Below are 24988 nucleotides of genomic sequence, written 5' to 3'. Positions count from 1 at the left end.
CTGTGGTACTCCCCTTAATCAGAAATGCAATTCTCCACCCCTCCTTCCAACATTTCTGTCTCACCTAAAGCAACTGTACCCTGGCACATTAAGCTGTCAGTCCTATCCATCACTTAGCAATGTTTGTGTAATGGCTATAATATACCAGTCCCACCTACCTATCCACGCCCTGAGTTAATTGGCCTTACCTGTATTGAAATAGATGCAATTTAATCCAAAAGGTATTTCTCTCTGTAATTTTCCAGCCTAAATTTACTATTTCTAATTACTCTAGCTCCTTCCAGCCTCGCACTTGTCTCCCTGCTCATGAGGATACCACCCCCTGCCGATCTAGTTTAAACCCACCCACGTAACACTAGCATAACTGGCAGCCAAGATATTGGTGTCCCTTCCAGTGCATGTCTCGGACGGTAATCTCCCTCTAAGGAGATGACCACTGTCAAGGTTTTTTTAAAAATGTTTCTCCGAGCTCTCTGTAATCTCGCTCCAGAACCTCGGTCCTATTTCAACGGGTATCATTTGTGCTAACGTGCATAATGATTTCTGGATGCTCACCCAACCCTTGAGAATTTTCAGCAGCCATTTGGAGACATCCTGGACCCGAGCAGCGGGGAGGTAATCCACCATCCTGGATTCCCGTTTGTGGCCACAGAATCTCCGATCTGTCCCACTAACAATCAACCCTCCTATCTTTAACGTCCTGTTTATCTTTACCCTTTCCCGCTGTGCCCCTGAGCCAGTGGTAATACCACCAGCTTGACTATTGCTGCTTTCACCTGAACGGACATCGCCCCCAACAATCCAAAATGGTCTACATGTTATGGAGAGGAATGGCCACAGGCTATTTCTGCACTCTCTGCCTACTCCCTTTGTCATTCCTGGTGGTCGCACAGCTACTCTCTACCTGGAATATGACAGGAAGCAAGGAACGCCTGTTGGATTAAATTGTGTTTATTTAAATACAACAGGACTGACAGGTGAAGCTAATGAACTGAGAGCGATGAACGTTAGACTGGAATATTACAGTCATTAAAGAAACATAACTAGGGGTGTGTCTTGGGTGTGGCCACCACACCAAAGCACTTATCTATGAATTCCTCAGTATCTCGGATGACCCTGAGTGCATCCAAAATTATCTTCAGCCCAACAAGTCCGCACCGACCCTCCAAAGAGCAGCCCATCCAGACCCACTCCGCTACACTACAGGCAAATTAGCACGACCAAATCACCTATCCTGCACATCTTTGAACAATGGGAGGAAACCGCATTACCCAGAGGAAGGCCATGCAGACACCGGCAGCATGCGCAAACTCCACACAGACAGTTGCCCGAGCCAGGATTTGACTCCTGGTCCCTTGAGCTGTGAGGCAGCAGTGCTAACCACTGAGCCATCATGCCGCTAAGCATGAGCCAGCTCTCTAACACGGTCTCCCAGGAGATGAAGCTGGGTGCACAGTCCACAGTGCAGGATTTGTGTCGACATCTGAGGTTCTCTGGGCTTGTTTTCCTAAATCTTATCTTCGGTGTAACATGCTGGGCCAACGCTGTCATCAATTTGATTTTAATCAAATGATCCCACAGTGTATAGTCATCAGAGACGGTGAAAATCTTCGTGAGCTCCCACATCAAACAAGAGGATCGTGTGACTGCCCTAACTGCCATCTCGATGGCTATAACAATAAAGTTCAAAGGAGTTTATTTCAGTTTCCCTGTACATTTTGCTTAGCTGGAGCTTTCCGACGCCTCTCGTATCAAAGCCTGACTGCTTACTCTGCTACAACGGCATGTCTCTCTACCTCTCCATATATAGCTTTGGCCAGCGAAGGAAGGAGACTAGACAGTGATGCAGTGTTTAGGTCTTCAGCACTCCTTGACAACTGGCCACAGGCTACCTGCTCCCCAGTGCAGATCTCTGCTTGGCCTTGAAGGGTGTCTCGCTGAGGTCTTCCTTCTGGTAGTGGTGACTTGTCCATGCAAATCCTCACCCCAACAGGCATTCTGTGTTGTCGCAGCCCTCTCGTGCTTTCTGTCTATTAGTATCGGTTTATGAATTCCTTGAATCCCTCGAGAGAGGTGATGTTCTTGTGAATACAGGGCTATTGGAAAAGAACACCATTAGACATAGGGACAACTATATGTCTATACTCTAACTGAGACTGCTGTTCTTCGATTAGGTTATTTTTATTTTGTTAATCCCCCATTCCACTTTTCTGCAATTTCCCATAACACTTGTATAAAAGTCTGTCTCTCTCAGCCTTGAAGGTATTTATGATCCAGCCTCAACAGCCCTCCGAATGTTATACAATTGTTTCCCTCTCACTGATGTGAGACTTGGTGGTCTTTAATCTGGTGATTTGCCCACTCTATCTTACATAAACTTCCAATTCTTCCTCAGCTCCTGTGTCAATTTGCTCAAGGGTCAAACGGTCACTCTCCCTGAATCCAGAAACAGCTTCTCCAAACTGAAGACCGATTCGTAGAATGTATTTAACATATTCTCTGTCTGCGTAAACAGGCTGTCCCCTTAGTCCCTAACACTCCCATTCTTTCCCATGTTATCGTCTTCACCTTAATATACCAAAAAATGACTTTGGATTCTTGCTAATCTTACACACTTATGTTTTATCAACCTTCCTTCTGCTCTTACACTGACTTGTTAAGTTTAGCCATCCACTTTCTATATTCTTTTAGGACCTTCATTGGCCCGCTCACTTGGTACCTGCTTTAAGCTTCTCTTTCCTTTTTCATCTTGTTCGGGATTTGTATGGACATCTGAGGTTCTCTGGGCTTGTTTTCCTCAATCTTATCTTCGATGTAACATGCTGGGACGACACTGTCATCAATTTGATTTTAATCAAATGATCCCCCAACCTCCGCCCCAACTTGTTCTGCTATAGTTTCATCCAGAAACAACGGCACTTTGCCCGGATTATGTCATTTTTTTCATAAACTCTGTCTACCCAATCCAAAAAGCTTTTATGATTCAAACATTTTGGGGTCTTTTCCTTAGCAAAGTCAAAATGCGTGATATCACAGTCACTGGTCCGATAATGCTTTCCCACTTCTGCCTGGAACACCTGACTGGATTCGTTCCCCACAGTGAGGCCCAGCACTGCACTGCCCATTGTTGTATCTGCTCTATGTTGATATAAGAAGCTCTCGGGAATAAATTTCAAAGCACCTGTTCCTCTTAAGGAGCTTTCACTACCATAATGAATGTTTGGAATGGAAATGCCTGAATATAATGATCCTATTATTGTGTTTATACACCTCAATAACTTGGTTATATACCTGCTCCCGTACTTTCCTTTATCTGGGGTTCGACAGTGTATCCCAAGCAGTGTTTCTGTCATGGTTTTGACAATGAGCTTTAACCACCAAACCTCATTAGATGATCCTTTCAAGATATCGTTCCTTTTTAAGCCAGTATCTGACTCCATAATTTATTAGACAACACTACCTCATCTTTTATTCAATCTCCTGTCCTGACAATAGTTCTGGTACCACAGAATATTGAGTTGTCAGCCATGAACTCCCTCAAACCCATCTCTGTAATGGTAAAAAATGACACACTTCCACATGTCATCTCATTCCCTTGTCATAACTGTCTGTCTGATTATATTCCCAGCATAAAGGTAAAGAACATCCAACCTGGAATATAGTACCTGGAACACTCTGTATCTCGGAGTTCTTCAGTCATTCACTTTTCGTTATCAAGCTGCCTAATTCATGAATCAAAACTGTAACTCTGGGACTGAATGAATATTTGTTGAATAGTAATTTCGTTTTTAATAAAAGTGTTGATCAAATGCAGCTTTCCAGAACTGTACAGTCAACTCTAACTACAACAGGTTTCTGCTGATTAGTTCCCTGAACAGTGTGCAGAGGGAACAGCCCTCAGTAATGGGCAACGTGAGAACTGCAGATCCTGGTAATCAGAGTCGAAAAGTGTGGCGCTGGCAAAGCACAACTATTCAGGCATCATCTGAAGAGCAGCAGAGTCAAAGTTTTGGCATCTCTTTTTCATGAGAAAGGCATTTCTGCCTTCCTATGTTTTCCATTCCATAATACACAGGATATTGGGATCCATATCCTCAGGAAGGCAGCACTGTACAGAGCCCTGAAATGGAAAGCAGTCAATCAGTTGGTTGGCAGGGAGTAAACAAGTTGAGGTGAATTACAGACTGATTGAAGTACAAACATAAGGATAGATAAATCCCTCATCCAGACAGGAAACACCCTAAGTTACTACAGGAAGAGAGGAAAGAGATTTCTGTGATTTTTGCGATGGTCTTTGCGTCTTCACTCTCGATTTGAGTAGCGTCGGTTGATTGGAGGGTGGCGAATGTTAGTCCCTTGTCCAGGCAAGGGATCAGGGATTGTCCTGAGAATAACAGACCAGTCAGTCTTAAATCAGTGTTGGGCAAAGTATTGGAGAGGATTCTGAAAAATCATAGTTTGATTAGAAACAGTCAGCATGACTTTGTGAGGGACTGGTCATACCTCACAACTCTTATTGGATTCATTGATGATGGGATTAAACACACTGAAGAAGGTAGAGCAGTGAATGCAGAGTGCATGGATTTTAACAAGGTGTTTGATAAACTTCCCCGTGGTAGTTTCATTCAGAAAGTAAGGAGCCATGACATACAGGGAGTCGTATCCGTCTGGATAGAGAATTGGCTAGCCCATAGAAGACAGAGGGTGGTGGTAAATGGGAAGTATTCAGTGTGGAACTAGGTGAGCAGTGGTGTTCCGTAAGGATCGGTTCTGGAACCTCTGCTGCTTGTGATTTTGATAAATGACTTGGATGACGAATTGGAAGGGTTGGTTCGTAAGTTTGATGATGTAACACAGGTTGGTGGAATCGTGGATAGTGTAGAGGGCTGTTGTAGTTTGCAACAGGACATTGACAGGATGCAGGACCCAGCTGCTTAGTGGCATATGGTGTTCAATATGGAAAAGTGGGATACGATTCATTTTGGAAGGTCGAAGTTGAATGCAGAATACAGATTTAGAGGCAGGATTCTTACATTGTGGAGGAACGGGGGATCATATGGGCCATGGCGTAGCTCCCACAATGTTTCTACACAGGTTCATAAGGTGGTTATGAAGGTATTTGATGTGTTCATTAGACGAGGGATTGAGTTTAAGAGCTGGAAGATTATGCGCCAACTATATGCAGCCCTGGTGAGACCACACTTAGAATATTGTGATCAGTTCTGGTTGCCTCGTTGTAGGAAAGATGTGGAAGCTTTGATGAGAGTGCTGAGGAAATTAATCAAGATGCTGCCTGGACTGGAGGGCATGCCTTGCAAAGAACATTTGAGGGAGCTAGGGTGTTTTCCTCACTGGAACGAAGAAGAATGGAACGTGACTTGACAGTGGTGTACAAGATGATGAGAGGCATAGATAGAGTGGTTAGCCAGAGATTCTTTCCCAGGGTGGAAATGGCGATCTCGAGGGGTTATGATTTTAAGGTAATTGGAGGTAGGTTTAGGGGAGATGTCAGAGGTAAGTTCTTGACACAGAGAGTGGTGGGTGTGTGCAATGAACAGCCAACAGTTGTAGTAAAATGAGCTATATTAGGGATATTTAATTGGATAGGCACATGAATGATAGTATGTAGGTATAATGAAAGGTATGTAGGTTAGTATGATCTTAGAGTAGGATAAAAAGTCAACAGAACGTCAAGGGCCAAAAGGCCTGTACATGCTGCACTGTTCTATCTTTCCAGTTTCACCAGCTTGTAGATTCCCCTTAAATTGTTGAATGTGTGAGGGAGTGATGTGTGTGAGATCAGGAAGCTTTGGAGGAGTGTAAGGCCAAAACCTCCAGTTGTAGTGTGTATTGTTACAGTCACCTGAAAGCCAGTATAATCTGTGTGGTTACTTAGCCCAGACAGAATCCGCCAAGTTCAGTTATTAATGTGATTTGTGGATTGCCGTTTGCTGCTGGTTACTTCACATAAATGCTACTGTGTGATCCATGTAGTAACTCTGACCATTCATAGAGATGTACAATTTTATTTTGATACTGGAGAATGTGAAGATGACATTTAGTAGTTACGGCTTTAGAGACACAAGGCACTGCAATAGATTGTCACCTATCCACTACATCCTCTCCTCCCTGACCTATCACCTTCATCCCCTCCCCCACTCACCTATTGTACTCTATGCTACTTTCTCCCCACCCCCACCGTCCTCACGCTTCAGGCTCACTGCCTAATTCCTGATGAAGGGCATTTGCCTGAAATGTCGATTTTGCTGCTCCTTGGATGCTGCCTGAACTGCTGTGCTGTTCCAGCACCACTAATCCAGAATCTGGTTTCCAGCATGTGCTATCATTGTTTTTACCTCATCTTATTGTTGCCCAATTCATGAACTATAGCAAATATCTGATTATTGTTCGGGGTCAGTAAACTCAACATCTTGCAGTGAGCTACGCTGAAACTTGCTTCCAATTTATCTGAAATCATTTACAGTGGTATTGGAACTCACTGCTGCCTGTGCGACAGAGAGACTGAGTGGCCTGTTCCAAAATCTGTGCATGGAGCTTCTAACCTGCTTCAGGGCAGCCAGTCAAACATTACTTCAAAGCAAGTAAGTTGAAATCTTCCTTGGGCAGGGGGATAACCCGCCAACAGGCTATCACTGGTTTCAGTGTAGGTACAAATATTGTCCAGGTTAAATACTCATGGCTGATGAGCAACCAGGTTTTGAAATTCATCTTCAGTCAGAGCCTGGCCCAGAGAGCAGACGTGTTGACATGGAGAGCCAGAATCACACCATACAAGTTACCTATGAAACCTGACCTGCCTCCCAGACTCCATATATCTGCACCGCGGACCAGGCACGGGTGAAGATGTCACCAGGGGCAGAACGGTGGCTCAGTGGTTAGAACTCCTGCCTTAGAGCACGGGGACCCAGGATTGATTCCAGCCTCGGGTGACAGCCTGTATGGATTTTGCACATTCTCCCCATGTCTGCGTGGTTTCCGCGAGGTACCCCGGTTTCCTCCCACAATCCAAAGATGTGCAGGTTAAGTGAATTGGCCGTGCTTAATTGCCCATTGTGTTCAGGCATGTGTAGGTCAGGGGTAAAAATAGGAGGAACGTGTTTGTGTGGGCTATTCTTTGGAGGGTCAGTGTGGAATGTGGGCCAAAGTGCCTATTTCCACACTGTAGAAATTTTATATTCTATGTCTGTGCCACCCTCTCAGTTCAAAACAGACTCACAAATCCTCTCTCAATCCCCTGCCTTTCACTTTAAGCATGTATCCCTTTGTTTTTGACCCTTCGAGTAAGGGAAACAGGTGCTGTCTGTTCATCCTCTCCATTCCCCTTATGCTTTTGTACACCTGTACCAGGTTTCCTCCTCAATCTTCCCTGCTGCAATGAAAAAAGGAGCAAATTTAGCCCTCACACTTCACAGTTTGAGTACTCATTTGTCTTGTTAATTCAGATGTGCATCATCTCACATTTATCAGTGTTAAACTTCATCGGCCATTAATCTGGATATAGAAATCGTCTGTTTATATCGTCCTGTAGCCTAACCCTTTCCTCCTCATTGTGAACCACCCAGCTAATCTTTGTGTCATCCCCAACATTTGTTATCCATCTTCCACATTCTCACCATCATCATTTATGAATATCACAAACAAACCTTGATTTCCTTCCTGTTCTCCCGATGTTATTCACAGAAGAGGAATGAAGAATTCCAGTCTTTTGTTATTCTCATTTTGGGGAATTTACAAAGTGATGTAGTTAACACCTATTATGAGGGAGCTGCTAATAGCATTTTCGACACAGAGTTGAATTCACCTTTTACACTCTGCCCCTCAGCATGTCTTATTCATAAAGTGTGTACTGAATTTAAGATGAACTAGGGTTTGGAACCTTGCACTGGAACATTAGCCATTTGTGTGGCACTGTTCTTTTATCAATAGTCAGAGCTGAAGAAGTTTTTCATCTGCAGAATGGATACTGAGTCAATGCTTGAATCAGTGATTGTGATGAGGATAACTATTCAATTAAATTCTATGCTATGGGCAAACTGCAGGAGATCAAATCATGTTCTCATGTCTACCTTGAATTGGAAGCAAATACATAAAGTTAAAAAATTCAAAAATGAGATACCATACTAGGCGGAAAAAACATGTAATCCGCAATTGATGGAGATACAAAAATACAGAGTGAATGTGCAATCTGAACAAGAATCAAGTATAGAAAATGAAATACATCAAATCTTAATTTTCAATGGAACCAAATCCCAATTTTCCTGAACAGTGATATTTTTCACCCAAACTCACATTTGCTAAAGCAAGTTTTTCCCAGTCACTAAAACTTCATTAGCCATTCTTCCTCGGCCTTCTTACTCTTTTCTTACACTCCTCCTTCCCTTTCACTGTCCCATCTGCAGCTACATACTCTTCCATTGATGATATCTCTTCACATCTTTTTTCTCCCACTCCCACTGTAAGTTACACCACTTCCCTAGTTACTCCCACTTCCACTGGCCCTTCCTTTCCCTGTTTGCTTTCCAACAGGGGTGATGGGAACTGCTGGCTTCTGTGCTGCAATTGTTCATCAGTGAATGATGAGATTGAGATGATCAATGTCCAACAGGAACAGACAATAGTGTGTGTCTGTCACCGTCCAATGCACCGTGAACATGGTGGTTCTGTTCCCTATAGAGAGTGGAACTTTATTTCTGTCTCTGTGTGACAACGCTTAACCAAACAGCTTCATCATAAATAGGACAAACCTCTCCTCAGAATCAGACGACCATGCATCAGTTTTTCCTTAAACGTTGTGAGGACAGTGAGCACATCGTTCAAATAAGCCGTGTACTATCATTTTGCTCTTTACCATTTTAACTGATTTTCCAATGTCATTAGAGGTGAGATCAGAGTAACTTGCCTTGCATCAAAGTAATATTTGACTCATGTAGCATCATTCACCCTCAGAAAACTGTGGTTAACGGGAATCAGAGGAAATTCTGTGCTGGTAATTTCCTCAATGAACAATGACACCTTTCCTAGATCTATTAGGAATGACAAATAAACTCTGCCTTTGCTACTGCCTTCCAAAATCATGGATGGATTTATCTTATTCATAACATCATTTGTTTTCACGGTTTGGTCTAAAGTCTCAGAAAAGTAAGATCTTGTTGGTTGACTTTCACCCCAATGAAATCAGAGCATTACAATAAGATCACTCTAATTTTCAATCAGTTACTTTCTGTGGACTGATCGTGCGATGTCAGTGCCACTGAGATCAATATTTTCTCTGTCGAATAGCATCTCATCAAATTGACTCAAGGCTGCACCATTCCACAATTTTACCTCATTCTCCAGCTCATTCGCTGTGCTCGCCAGCTATGTGAGGACTACAAGGTGGAATAACGTAGAGATGCCTATGAGCCTCTGGAACCTGTCACCCCACCCATGCCTTGCGCTCTGAGCCCATCCCCTCCCCCAAGCCCACCTCCTGTCGTGTATTCATCATCCCTCCTAAACTGCCACGCTGTAATGCTGAATGTTCTGTACTCAGCAAAGGTCTCAGCTTTATCCCTCTGCGCCCCCTTTAATGAATTTCAGGAACGACATAATGTTGAGCTCCTCTTCCACCGTCTTCTCCTCAGTATCCATTTCTTTGGGCAAGAGTCCATTCCCCATCCCACAGACCCTTCCCCCAGCTCCCACACTCTCCCTCCACCTAGACCCATTCCTCTGGCATTTATTCAATCTGTTCTTTGAGAACTTTCAATGTGATACTGGTTGTTATAATTTCTCTGCATTCCTGTCACCCTATCCAACCTATCACCCTCTAAGCAGACTGTACGCTGTACGCATGGATCCAACCCTGACTGTGTTATTCAGCCTGTGCCGATAAGGGTGCTGCTGCTGTAGTCTGGTGGACTCATCTCTCCATTTCAGAGGCTGAGTGCCAGCTCTAAGATACCTCCACATATCACCTGCTGCTCCATAACCTTGCCATGGCACATCAGGCCATTTTATTAACTAAATCTGACAACAGTTCATCTGGAGATTCCCACCCACTCGCCCCCACGTAACAGTCCCGAACCTGATGGTCCTCTGATAGCAGAGCTCGCTTTTATGTCCTCCTGAAAATCCACAAACAGAACTGCCTGGCAAGACCCATTGCTTCAGCCTGCTCCTGCCACACAGAGGGGATGCATGGATACACACGTGGGCTCAAGTTATATCTGTTCCTTCATGGGGTACATAGACCATTCCTTGTTCTAGTTCTTTCCAGTCCCCACCCAAACTGTTTCTCCGATACGTAGATGATATCAGAGCTGCTGCTCCTCTCTCTTGTCCAGAATTGGAAAAGGTAATCGTTTCCAATTTGCACGAATCCCTCACTTTCACAAGGTCTATCTCTGATTCCTCCCTTTCTTTCCTCGACATCTCTGCTTCTATTTTTGGGGATAGACGGGTCACTGATATCCAGTATTAAGCCAGCGACTCCCACAGCTACCTGGAGTATACACCCTCACACGCTGTTTCCTGTAAATGCTCCGTTCCATTCCCCAGTTCCTCCGTCTCAACCGCATTGCTTCTGATGATGTCAAGTTCAAAAATGTGGCCTCTGAAATGTCCACCTTCTTCCTCAACCGAGAACTCCCCAGCACTGTTCTCGACAGGGCCCTCAACCAGTTCTGACCCAACTCCTGCACTTCTATCCTCGCCCTCTCTCCTCCCTCATGCAACAGTGTTAGAGTTCCCTTGTCCTTACCTACCATCCCACCAACATTCACATGCAGAAGATCATCAGTCTGCATTCCACCACCTCCAGCGAGATGCCACCACCAGACACGTATTTGTCTCCTCTCCGTTTTCTGCCTTCTGACCATTTCCTCCGCGACACCCTAGTCCATTCGTTATTCACTGCCAACACATCGCCCCACCTCCACCCCCCCCCCCCCCCAACACAGGTCCACCTCACTTTCCCCTGCCGGAAGTGTCACACTTTCCCATTTACCTCCTCCCTCCTCTCTAACCAAGGGCCAAACATACCTCCCAGCTGAAGCATCATCCTATCAACATTTCCCACATTCGCTGCTCACATTGTGGTCTGCTCTAGATTACTTACAGTGTGGAAACAGGCCCTTCGGCCCAACAAGTCCACACCGACACGCCGAAGTGCAACCCACCCATACCCCTATATTTACCCCTTACCTAACACTAAAGGCAATTTAGCATGGCCAATTCACCTGACCTACACATCTTTGAACTGTGGGAGGAAACCGGAACACCCGGACAAAACCCACGCAGACACGGGGAGAATGTGCAAACTCCACACAGTCAGTCGCCTGTGGTGGGAATTGAACTCAGGTCTCTGGTGCTGTGAGGCAGCAGTGCTAACCACTGTGCCACCGTTCTACATTGGGGAAACCAAAGTTAGACTGGGTGAACACTTCACAGTATATCCAAACTGGACCTGTGCAAAAGACCCTGAGTTTCCAGTTGCCTGCCAGTTTAATACCCCATCCTGCTCCCTGGCCAATATCTCTGAGTCAGACTTGCTGCAGTGTTCCAGGGCATTTCAACGCAAGCTATAAGAACAACACCTCATTTTCCGAGGGTGGACCATGCAGCCCTTCAGACTCAAAATAATATTCAATAATTTTCGGGACTGAACTCCTCAATGTCCCCTACCCACACACCAAGCCTAGTACTCACCCCCTATTGTTAGCGACTAACAGTCTCCATTAACAGATATTCAGCCTCTTCTGTATGTAAATCAACATTTTCAGGACTACCATCCGTTCTGAGGAAGGGTCACTAACCTAGAAACTTTAATTCTGATTTCTCTGCACAGAGGCAGTTAGACTCGAAACGTCAGCTCTTTTCTCTCGTTACAGATGCTGCCAGACCTGCTGAGATTTTCCAGCATTTTCTCTTTTGGTTACAACTTACTCGAGATTCAACTCAGATAGCAGCTTTGCTTATATCATTCAGATCAGTCAATTTATCACAGTTCAGAAAGAAAAGAAAAAAACGATAGAGGGTAGCTCAGCAGGTCTGGCACTCTCTGAGCAGAGATACGCAGAATTAACCTTTGATTCCAATATGACTTTTTCAGAACAGGGTTACATCATATTCGATATGTTAACTTTGTTTCTCTCTGCAGATACTTCCTCAGCTGTGGCACTTCTTCACCATTTTTTATTTGTTTTTCATGTTTCTGTATCACTATATTTCATGTTTTTTGACAGGGCTACATGCTGAATTTGGTTATTTGTGGACAATGTAGTCCTTTCCTGTTCCTGTTATAGTTGGTGTGTCTGTGACACCTGTGTTACGGCCGAAATCTGTTTCTTCTTTCTGCAGAGAGCTGCAGAGGAAGTGACGGCGAGCAGAGGGGCAGCCGGGAAGGAAACGTGAGTATATAAGTCCGGAAGGCGGACATCAGCGGTCATTTGAGCGGGAGCAGCGTCGAAGTAAAAGAGAACCCGGGAGACTACAGCAAAGGTAAGACAGTTTGTTTAAAATTGCTTACCTGTAGCGGGCAGCGGTGTGTTTTTTTTTCTCTCTCTCTCTCTCCACAGAAAGAGCGGGAGCTGCAGAGGAAGTGACGGCGAGCAGAGGGGCAGCCGGGAAGGAAAAGTTAGTATATAAGTCCTGAAGGCGGCTAAACCCGAGATTCTACACCTGTAGTATCTCCCACCCACCCTCCTCCTCCTCTAACCTTATTAACTACTGTTTTTTTTCTTTTAAGGTAAGAATTTTTATTTCTTTACTGGGGACTAGTTAAAAAATTACTTCGTGTTTTTTTTGTGTGTATACATCAAGTCCTTACTTAGGGTAAAAAAAAACTATAGCAGAGAGGTATCAGAAGGTATTCTAACTCATACTTGTACAAAGTAAGTAATTAACTAAGCAGAGATGGCTGGGCAGGTGATGTGCTGTTGCTGTATGATGTGGGAGCTGGCTGATCCCATTGTGAACGGCAGTCACCACATCTGCAGCAAGTGTTGTTTGCTGGACGAACTCCGGATCAGAGTTGATGATCTGGAATCTGAGCTTCAAACACTGTGGCATATCCGCGAGGAGGAGAGTTACCTGGATGCTTTGTTTCAGGAGGCAGTCACACCTGGGAGATTAATTAATTCACACTCAGCTAGTGGTCAGGCACAAAAGAGTGTGACTGTAAGTGAGGCAGGTAGGGGGAACCAGAGTTCAGGAGTGGAGGAGCCTCAGCCCTTGACCTTGTCCAACAGGTACGAGATTCTTGCTCCCTGTTCGGATGAGGAAAAGGGCTCTGGACAGGATGAGCCAACTGACCAGGGCACCATGGTGCAGAAGGCCATTCAAGAGGGGGGAGCTAATAGACAAGTAGTGGTTATAGGGGATTCTATAATTAGGGGGACAGATAGTATCCTTTGCAAGCCGGATCGGCAGTCTCGCATGGTGTGTTGCCTGCCCGGTGCCAGGGTGCGAGACATCTCTGACCGGCTTGAAAGGATATTGTAGCGGGAGGGGGAGGATCCAGTTGTTGTGGTCCACGTTGGTACCAACAACATAGGCAAGACTAGGGTGGAGGACCTGTTTGGGCTTTACGAAGCAGGCGGATTTAAAATTGAGGCAGACTGAGAATGCAGAAAAAAGCAAGGATAACTTAAGACATATGACTTCCAATATCTCTAATGATAAGGAAGTTAGCATTAAGGCACTTTACCTGAATGCTCGTAGCATTCATAACAAAGCCGATGAACTAATGGCACAGATAATAGTGAATGATTATGATGTAGTAGGCATCAGAGACTTGGTTACAGGGGGGTCAGGACTGGCAGTTAAACCTCCATGGTTTTTCAACTTATCGAAAAGACAGAGGTGGGCAGAGGGGGTGGGGTTGCCTTGTTAGTTAAGAACAAAATTAAATCTATGGTATTGAATGACATAGCGTCGGATGATGTGGAATCTGTGTGGGTGGAATTGAGGAACCACAAAGACAAAAAAACCATAATTGGAGTTGTGTACAGACCTCCTAACAGTGGTCAGGACCTGGGACGCAACATGTACCGGGAAATAGAGAAGGCATGTCAGAAAGGCAAGGTTACATTGATCATGGGTGACTTCAATATGCAGGTGAACTGGGTAAATAATGTTGCTAGTGGATCTAAAGAAAGGGAATTCATGGAATGCTTACAGGATGGCTTTTTGGAACAGCTTGTCATGGAGCCCACAAGAGAGCAGGCTATTCTGGACCTAGTGCTTTGCAATGAACCAGACTCTATAAAAGATCTTAAAGTAAGGGAACCCTTAGGAAGTAGCGACCATAATATGGTAGAGTTCAGGCTGGAGTTTGAAAGGGAGAAGGCAAAATCTGATGGAATGGTGTTACAGTTGAATAAAGGTAATTATGAAGGCATGAGAGAGGAACTGACTGAAATAGACTGGAAGCAGAGGCTAACCGGGAAGACACTAGAGCAAAAATGGCAGGAGTTTGTAGGTATAATTGAGGACACTGTACAGAGGTTCATTCCCAAGAAAAGAAAGATTAACCGGGGAGGGATTAGACAACCTTGGCTGACAAAGGAAGTCAGGAAATGTATTAAAGAAAAAGAGAGATCCTAGAAAGTGGCTAAGAACGGTGGGAAATCAGACGATTGGGAAGGATACAAAAGCAAACAGAGGATAACAAAGAGTATAATAAGAAATGAGAGGATCAAATATGAAGGTAGGCTAGCCAGTAATATTAGAAATAATAGTAAAAGTTTCTTTCAGTACATAAGAAACAAACGACAGGCAAAAGTAGACATTGGGCCACTTCAAACTGATGCAGGGAGCCTAGTGATGGGAGATAAGGAAATAGCAGGAGAACTTAACAAGTACTTTGCGTCAGTTTTCACAGTGCAAGACATGAGTAATATCCCAAAAATTAAAGGGTGTCACGGGGCTGAGTTGAGTATGGTTGTCATTACGAAAGAGATAGTGCTAGAAAAGTTTAAAAACTCTTAAAAGTGATAAATCTCCTGGCCCCGATGGGATACACCCTAGAGTTCTGAGAGAGGTTGCTGAGGAAATAGCAGAGGCATTGGTTGAGATCTTTCAAGAGTCACTGGAGTCAGGAAAGGTCCCGGATGATTGGAAGATGGCTGTAGTAACCCCCTTGTTCAAGAAAGGATCAAGGCAAAAGATGGAAAATTAAAGGCCAATCAGCTTAACCTCGGTTGTTGGTAAAATTCTAGAATCCATCATTAAGGATGTGGTTTCTAAATTCTTGGAAGAGCAGTCTGATTAGAACAAGTCAACATGGATTTAGTAAAGGGAGGTCATGCCTGACAAACCTGTTGGAATTTTTTGAAGAGGTAACAAGTAGGTTTGACCAGGGAAACCCAGTGGATGTGGTCTATCTACACTTTCAAAAGGCCTTTGATAAGGTGCCACACGGGAGGCTGCTGAGCAAGGTGAGGGCCCATGGTGTTCGAGGTGAGCTGCTGGGATGGATTGAGGATTGGCTGTTTAACAGAAGGCAGAGAGTTGGGATCAAAGGTTCTTTTTCAGAATGGCAGCCGGTGACGAGCGGTGTCCCGCAGGGTTTGGTGCTGGGGCCACAGCTGTTCGCATTATATATTAATGATTTGGATGAGGGAACCGGGGGCATTCTAGCGAAGTTTGCCGATGATACGAAGTTAGGTGGATAGGCAGGTAGTACTGAGGAAGTGGGGAGGCTACAGAAGGATCTAGACAGGTTGGGAGAGTGGTCTAGGAATTGGCTGATGGAATTTAACGTGAGCAAGTGCGAGGTCTTGAACTTTGGCAAAAAGAATAAAAGCATGGACTACTTTCTAAACGGTGAGAAAATTAATAAAGCCAAAGCACAAAGGGATCTGTGAGTGCTAGTCGAGGATTCTCTAAAGGTCAACATGCAGGTTGAGTCTGTGATTAAGAAAGCGAATGCAATGTTGTCTCTTATCTCAAGAGGGTTGGAATATAAAAGCAGAGATGTATTACTAAGACTTTATAAAGCTCTGGTTAGGCCCCATTTGGAGTACTGTGTCCAGTTTTAGTCCCCACACCTCAGGAAGGACATACTGGCACTGGAACGTGTCCAGCGGAGATTCATACAGATGATCCCTGGAATGACAGGTCTAGCATATGAGGAACGGCTGAGGATACTGGGATTGTATTCGTTGGAGTTTAGAAGATTAAGGGGAGATCTAATAGAGACGTACAAAATAATACATGGCTTTGAAATGGTGGATGTTAGGAAATTGTTTGTTAGGCGAGGAGACTAGGACCCGTGGACACAGCCTTAGAATTAGAGGGGGTAATTTCAGAACAGAAATGCGGAGACATTTCTTCAGCCAGAGAGTGGTGGGCCTGTGGAATTCATTGCCACGGAGTGCAGTGGAAGCCGGGACGCTAAATGTCTTCAAGGCCGAGATTGATAGGTTCTTGTTGTCTAGAGGAATTAAGGGCTACGGGGAGAATGCTGGTCAGTGGAGCTGAAATGCTCATCAGCCATGATTGAATGGCGGAGTGGACTCGATGGGCCGAATGGCCTTACTTCCACTCCTATGTCTTATGGTCTTATGGTCCCCATAGCCCTCCACATTTTGTTATTAGTGTGTGCTTTTAATTTTAAGTATCCTGCCATATATGAACATATGATCAAGCTCAAACAAAAAAAAAGCAGAACTTAGAGGGCAAGCTCCGCTGGTCGGGTGGTATCTGTGAACAGAAATCAAAGTTAATGTTTCTGGTCCAGTGATCCTAATCGAACTGTATTCCCAATGATTAAGTGGTGTGTACATTAAATATAGTTCACTTTATCACATTTAAAATGATCCTGTTCAGTTCATATTGTCATTCAGCATTGCATCTCTCAAATGTTGCTGTTTCCTTGTTATGCATTAGATTTAATTCTGTCGGTCAGAAAGAGGGATGATGACTGGGGAATATCATTGTACCCCCCCCCCGCCCCCCCATGCAGTCTCCACAGCCACTATCCCATTCTGTCCTATCTCCCAGCGAATGACATGTTCATTCGAACCTGACTCATTAATTCATAAGTCTTAATGAATAAGTTCATTGTAATTATCACTTTTGGTTTGGACTGAGGCCAAAATGCGCAAAAAAGTACAGTTTTACAGCAAATAAAACTGCATTGAGAAGTTTATCAATTTGCATAAATAAATTACTGAAGCATATTCCCTAGTTGCCTTATTAGAGCAGTGAGGAACATTCAGAGAATTCCACACTTCCTATCTATGTTCAGGGCGACTGTGCCCAGTGACAGTGTGTTGGCTGACGGTTGTTCCCGTGGAGGAGTTCAGCACAGTAACAACATCCTGATTGTTTCCTTTGGTGGATGGAGCGATTTGGGGAGAGATGGTAACAGCATAGTAAACGTACAACAGACAAAAGACATTCTCCCTCACAACTGACTTCACTAGAGCAATTGGTGATGGGAGATTTGACCAATAGCCAGCAATGTCAACATGTAGTCCAGTCCAGTTATATTGTGAACTGAATGTGCTGTATTGAAAGCTGGGACTGGTTGCTCAGTGACATTGATTAATGTCAGTCTCCATGCAAAGTAACTGTGTCACTGGAGGGTTTCCCTCTCCTATTGGTTGAGGGACTTCATTCACTGTGCTATCCCAGTGTAGTAGCAGATGCACCAATTTCAAAATTAACAGAGATCAACAGCTGCCTAGACACAGAGGACAGATCTGAATCTGAGAATAGCGGACTGGAACATTACAACAATGGAGAGGAGGTTTTCCTTGAATCTTTTCAAGATTTCGCCCTGTTGGGAATTTCTACCATATCGGATATCAGCAGTGCTGATTGTTATTCTGGGCGGTGTGGAGGGTGTGCTACTAACCTATTACTAACTTCTTGTCGGTATTCTCTACCTCTGTCCATTCATTAATCTCGCAAGCAAGTTTGAACTTCGTTGCAATTTCTGTTATCTATATTTGTCAGAGAAAGAAACTCTTGTCTTCAGTTTCAATTGCAGTCTCCATTCATTACCCATGAATTGCAAACCACTCCCTCACCAACATCTGAGAACAAAATTGTGCACAACCTCGGGATCCCTTTTTGACCTGAACTGATTTATGTCTTCTGTTCTCTCTGTCACCAAACCTGTCTACTCCCAGCTCCTCATCTCCCCAATCTTCATCTCTGCGTCAGTGCTGTTGCTGAACAAACCAATGGCTGCACGTTGTAAAATTCAGACTTAATGTTTCAAGCTCTCTTCTGACCACTTTTCCGATTACAATCATTTCAATCATAAAATTGTTCTTGTCTTGGACGTTACTTCATGATTAAGGCAATATATGAACGTAGGAATGTCGCTGGATGTAATTCAGAAGCAATGCTAATTAAACAAAAGATATTGTTTCAAGTGATTTGTTTCAATTCCCTCACAGCTGATGACAGGACTTCAATAAAACTGATAAGAATTGGAATAAAAGTGAATTTCACAAAAACAACAATAAAAGCAACATTTTGTCTGAAAACATTCCTGTTTCACTGATCGGTAAGGTAATCTAATGTTATTATCTGGTCTGGGTGAAGTGAGACTTCAGATCCATAACAATGTGTTTAACTTTATATTGGCTTGTGGAATGGCCTTAGAATCAGGGCAATTAGTGATGGTCACCAAATGCTGCCCCTGGCAGAGATGCCAACATCCCACGAAAGAAGCAAATTGAAGGTGAAATCAAATAAAGGAAGACGCTGAAAATCTGAAATTATACAAGGCAATGCAAAGAAACGAACAGAAAGTGCTGGGGAACTTTCCTGAAATGAAAGCACTTGGAAAAGTGTGTGTTTAATACCGTTGACAGGGATGTGTGCTTTGAAGAAAAGGAGCAATCAATAGAGAAAGAGTTATATAGAAGAAAAAGAGGAAACAAAGAGAATGATGATTAGCTGGGCTGGAAATAAAATATGAGATTCACCTCATTTATTTTTCGCCATTCCCATCTTCCTGAATATCATGCCCATGTATATACAGGTATTCCCCGCTTTTCAAAAATTCGCTTTTCGCCACTTCCCTTCCAAAATGACCTACATTAGGCCTTCTTTCGCTAACCAAAAGAAATCCAAAGAGGATTTTCACTTTTACGAAGAAAGGCGATTTTTTTCCCCATATAAATTAGTGCAACTGCACTTTACACCATATCAGCTTGCGAATGGTTTCTTTCAGATAGTGAGGGAAGTCTATATTTGTCTCAGGTTATGTTTTAAGCGATTTGATTCCCCCTGTCAGTATTCTGAGTGTGGTCGTCTTCTTATATTTGTTAACGGGATATGGGGATCTCTGACTGAGCCAGCATGAGTTCATTTTCCCAGTTGCCCTTGAGAAGACCTTGAGCCACTGCAGTCCACGTGATTGACCTGATTTGATTTGGATAATTTTAATCAAATGTACAATGGAAAGGTTTGATTTGCGAGGAGTGCAGGCACATGATAGTAAACAAGAAAACAGTGATAATGGGGTACTTACACACAGTGAGGCAAACATGGTTACAGCTTCACAGGAGGTGAGCAAAGCAAAATCGACATTAGCAAGATTAATATTATTTGAAAAGTGAGAGATATCAATTTGTCAGTCTAATAATGGTAGGAAAGGAAGTGTCCCTGAGCATACATCGTCCATGTTTTCAAACCTTTGTGTCTCCTCCCTGTTGGAAGAGGTTGTAGGAGGTCATTATTGTTTTGGGAGAGATCTTTGATGTTGCCAGCCTTTCTGCGACAATGACAAGTATAAATGACGGAAGGTGGTCTTCCGTGATGGTCTGGACTGTGCACACAACCTTCTGTAGTTTTTTTTTATGGTCCTGGGCAGAGCAGTTACCATGGCAGACCATTATGCACCCGAATAGAATGTTTCTAGTTGCCAGTGTAAGGAACATTGGGAGATGGGTTGTTCCAAAATAGGTAGATATAATAATTGCTGTTAAATGGATACACATGTTCTGGTTGCTGTTTTGAGAACAATTGAAGTTTAACCGATAATTTTAAATTATGTCTTTCATACCAAAACCCAGTTGAGTTTATTGCATTGCCAGCATCGAACCAATGAGCTATCACTCGCTTCAAACGAATAGAGAAGCCATCACCATCACAACGACGGCGAAATAGACAGATACGAAGGGAAGGAGAAAGAGAACACAGCGAGGGAAACAGATGGACAGTCAATCAAAGAGAGAAAGGAAACAAAACAAGGAAACAAACAGTCACATGGACAGGGAGCAGGGAAGATAGTAGGTTCAGCGAAAGAAACAGAAGGCAGGGAAAAGGAAAACAGAGGGAAACAGACAGTGTGAGTGACACAGTGAGAGACAAAGGGAACGGGGAGCTGCGGATGGGGTCACAGGGAGCTGGGGGGTATGGGAGAAGCTGGGGGTGAGGACTAGAGAGACCTGGGAGTGAGCACTGGAGGGAGCTAGAGGGGTGGAGGTGAGGACTTATTTTGACCTGTACCAAGATGTCCAGGCAGATCAAAGTAAGCAAGGATGTACAGAACGATGGCTGTAAAACATGTCTGAGAGGCATACAGGTTACGCTGCACAGAGCATGCGCTAGGTGAGATCAACATGAACAAGATCAGCATTATCTGAGATTAGAGTCCATTCATCAGTCTAATAACAGCCAGGAAGAAGCCGTTACTGAACCAGCTGATCTGTATTTTCAAGCTTCTGTATCTTTTAGCCTGATGGAAGAGGTTGTGGGAGATCTTTACATGGATGTGATGGGTCTTTGGTAATGTTAGAAATAAGAACATTCCAGTTCAACAGGCCATTTGTCGGTCAAATCCTGCGCCGATCCAGATCCTCTATCTAAATCAGTCGCCAATTTTCTGAGGGTCTGTATCCCTTTGCACCCTGCACAATCATGTATCTTTCTGGAAACATCTTCAATGGAGCACAACTGGTCACAGTCCTCCATTTTGAGAATCTGCCTTCTTATACTACGCTCTGTACCCTGTTGTCCAGCCAGTTCTTTATCCATGTAGCTAGCACACCCTGGACACCATGTGACTTCACTTTCTCCATAACCCGACTATGGAAAAACTTACCAAACGTATTCCTGAAGTCTATGTACATGACATCTACAATCCCTCCCTCATCAATCAACTTTGTCACTTCCTCAAAGAATTATATTAAATTGGTAAGTCATTACCTTCCCAGCACATAACCATCTTGTCTATCACTGATAAGACCATTTTCATCCAAATGAGGAAAGACCCTATCCCTCAGTATCTTCTCTATCAGCTCCCCTATCTCTGAAGACAGGCTCACTGGTCTATAATTAACTGGATTATTCATGCTACCCTTCTTAAGCAACAACTTTCCATTCCTCCGGGACCTCATTTGTGTTCAAGGATGCTACAAACATATCTATTCATGCCCCAGCTATTTCCTGTTTCCCTTCCCTCAGTAATCTGCGATAGCAGTGGAGCTTCTCATCAAAATGAAGAAGGAAGCTTACGTAAGGTGGAGGGAGCTAGGGTCAAGCTCAGCTCTAGAGGATCACAGGCAGGCGAGGAAGGAGCTCAAAAATGGTCTGAGGAGAGCCAGGAGGGGGCACGAGAAAGGCTTGGCAGAACGGCATTTTACACTTATGTGAGGAATAAGAGAATGGTCAAAGAAAGAGCAGCGCCGATCAGGGATAGCATTAGGAACTTCTGTGTGAAGTCCGAGGAGGGAGGGGAAGCCCGAAATGTGTTTTTTTGCTTCTGTACTTACGAAAGAAATGAACTTTGTAGTGAATGAAACCTTTCAAGAGCAGGTGTGCATGCTGGAATGGATAGAGATCGAGGAAGCTGATGTGCTCAAAATTTTGTCAAACATTAAGATTGAAAAGTCGCCAGGCCTGGACCAGATTTGTCCTCGGCTGCTTTGGGAAACGAGAAATGCAATTGCTTCGCCACTTGCGAAGATCTTTGCATCCTCGCTCTCCACTGGTGTCGTACCTGAGGACTGGAGAGAGGCAAATGTAATTCCTCTCTTCAAGATAGGAAATAGGGAAATCCCCGGCAATTATGAACCTGTAAGTCTCACATCTGTCGTCTGTAAGGTGTTAGAAAGAATTCTGAGGGATAGGATTTATGACCATCCGGAAGAGCATGGCTTGATTAAATGCAGTCAACACGTTTTTGTGAGGGGCAGGTCATGCCTCAAAAAACTTATCGAGTTCTTTGAGGATGTGACTAGAAACGTTGATGAGGGTCGAAGTGTGGATGTGGTGTATATGGACTTCAGCAAGGCATTTGATAAGGTTCCCCATGGTAGGCTCATTCAGAAGGTCCGGAGGAATGGGATACAGGGGAACTTACCTGTCTGGATACAGAATTAGGTAGCGAACAGAAGACAGCGAGTGGTAGTAGAAGGAAAATATTCTGCCTGGAAGTCAGTGGTGATTAGTGTTCCACAGGGTTTTCTACTTGGGCCTCTACTGTTTGTAATTTTTCTTCATGGCTTAGATGAGGGGATTGAAGGATGGGTCAGCAAATTTGCAGATGACACAAAGGTCGGAGGTGTCGTTGACAGTATAGACGGCTGTTGCAGGCTGCAGTGGGACATTGACAGGATGCAGAGATGGGCTGAGAGGTGACAAATGGAATTCAACCGGGATAAATGCGAGGTGATGCATTTTGGAAGGTCGAATTTGAAAGCTGAGTACAGGATTAAGGATAGGATTATTGGCAGTGTTGGAGGAACAGAGGGATCTTGGTGTGCAGGTACATAGATCCCTTAAAATGGCCACCAAAGTGGACAGGGTTGTTGAGAAAGCATATGGTGTTTTGGCTTTCATTAACAGGGATATTGAGTTTAAGAGTCCTGAGATCTTGTTGCAGCTCTATAAAACTTTGGTTAGACCGCACTTGGAATATTGCGCCCAGTTCTGGTCGCCCTATTATAGGAAAGATGTTGGTGTTTTGGAGAGGGTTCAGAGGTGGTTTACCAAGATGCTGCCAGGACTGGAGGGCTTATCTTATGAAAAGACGTTGACTGAGCTTGGACTTTTTTCATTGGAGAAAAGGAGGAGGAGATCGGACCTGACTGATTATACAAGATAATGAGAGGCATAGATAGAGTCGATAGCCAGAGACTATTTCCCAGAGCAGAGATGGCTAACACGAGGGGTCATATTTTTAAGCTGGTAGGAGGAAACTATAGAGGGGATGTCAGTGGCGGGTTCTTTACACAGAGAGTTGTGAGAGCATGGAATGCATTGCAAGCAGTTGTGGAAGCAAGGTCATTGGGGACATTTAACAGATAGCTGGACATGCATATAGTCACAGAAAGTTGAGGGTCCATACACGAGGATCAATGGTCGGCACAACATCATGGGCTGAAGGGCCTGTTCTGTGCTGTACTGTTCTATGTTCTTTGTTCTTTGTTCTAAATGTTGGCAGCCTTTCTGCGGCAACGAGCTGTGTAAGTAGAGTCGATGGTTGGGAGATTGGCTGTGCACCCAACCTTGTGTCGTTTCTTGCGGTCCTGGGCAGAGCATTGCTGTATGAAGCGGTGAAGCATCCAAATAGTATGCTCTCAATGGTGTACCTTTCGAAGTAGTACATGCTGAATTTCCTGAGCCTCCTGAGGAAGAAGAGGCGTTATTGAACCTTCTTGACTGTCACACCTATGCAAGAAGACCAGGGTAGATTGTCAGTTATCGTCACTCTGAGGGAGTTGATGCTCAGCACTGCCTCAACCATTGATGTCGATGACGGTGTGTTCCTCTCCTTTCTTTCTGAACTCAATGATCAGTTCCTTACTATTGCCGAATTTGAGAGAGAGGCTATTATCATTACACCATGCCACGAAGCCCTCAATCACCTTTCTGTATTCTGACTGAAGGTTGTTTCATATCCCTCCTGATTTGGTGATGTCATCAGCGAACTTGTAGCTGGCGTTGTTTGGAATTTGAAAACACAGCCACGTGTGTACAGGGAGTACAGTAGGGGGTGAAGACAGAGATATTGGAGTAGAGGGAGTAAGGTATGGGGATGAGGACACAGCCATGGGAGTGCAGGGAGTACATCAGGGGGCTGTGGACACAACCATTGGAGTACAGGGAGTACAGTAGGAGGCTGAGGGCACAGCCATGTGTGTACAAGGAGTACGTAGGGGACGGAGGACACAGCTGTGGATATACAGGGAGTACAGTAGGGGGCTGAGGACACTGCTGTGGGTGCAGGGAGAGTACAATAGGGGGCTGAGAACACATCCTCCAGTAGTTCCAATGTTGAGTTTTATTTTGGAGAATGTACAGATACCTATCTTCACAGATTGTGGTCTGTGTGTCAGAAACCAGGGTATCCAGTTGCAGAGGGTGGAGCCATGAGTTTTGGTCAGGAGTTTTGAGATAGGTCTGGAGGGAATAATGATGTTTAAGGTGGAGCTGTAGTCAATGACCAGGAGTCAGATGTATACATCCTTGTTGTCCAGATGTTCCATGGATGAGGACAGGGCAGGTATATGGCATCCGTTGTGGACCCGTTACATCAGTCGGCACATGATAGGACAGCAGGACAGGCTGGGAGACTGGAGGTGATGTGGGCCATAACCAGCATCTCAAGGCACTTCATGTTTATTGAGGTCAGAGCCACTGGGCGGTAGTCATTAAGGAATATTGCACGTGTTTTCTCACTAGGAGAAAAAGAGGACTGCAGATGCTGGAGATCAGAGCTGAAAAATGTGTTGCTGGAAAAGCGCAGCAGGTCAGGCATCATCCAAGGAGCAGCTGAATTGACGTTTTGGGCATGAGCCTCGGATGTACCTGTGCCCGATATCACCATGGCAGACATGATCAGTCTTCCTGCAGGTCAAGTCAAGGAGAGCGACAGGCCTGGAGAGTGTTCCCGGCTGAGCACTCAGATCCTGTGAGGACCAACTGACAGAAATATTTACAAACAACTTCAACCTCTCCGTCCTGAAGCCGAAATCCCAGCCTGCTTCAAGAAAACCACTATCATCCTTGTACA

Source organism: Chiloscyllium punctatum, chromosome 13 (assembly GCF_047496795.1).
Source record: "Chiloscyllium punctatum isolate Juve2018m chromosome 13, sChiPun1.3, whole genome shotgun sequence".
In the NCBI taxonomy this organism is placed as follows: Eukaryota; Metazoa; Chordata; class Chondrichthyes; order Orectolobiformes; family Hemiscylliidae; genus Chiloscyllium; species Chiloscyllium punctatum.
Note: the sequence above shows the minus strand (reverse complement) of the source record.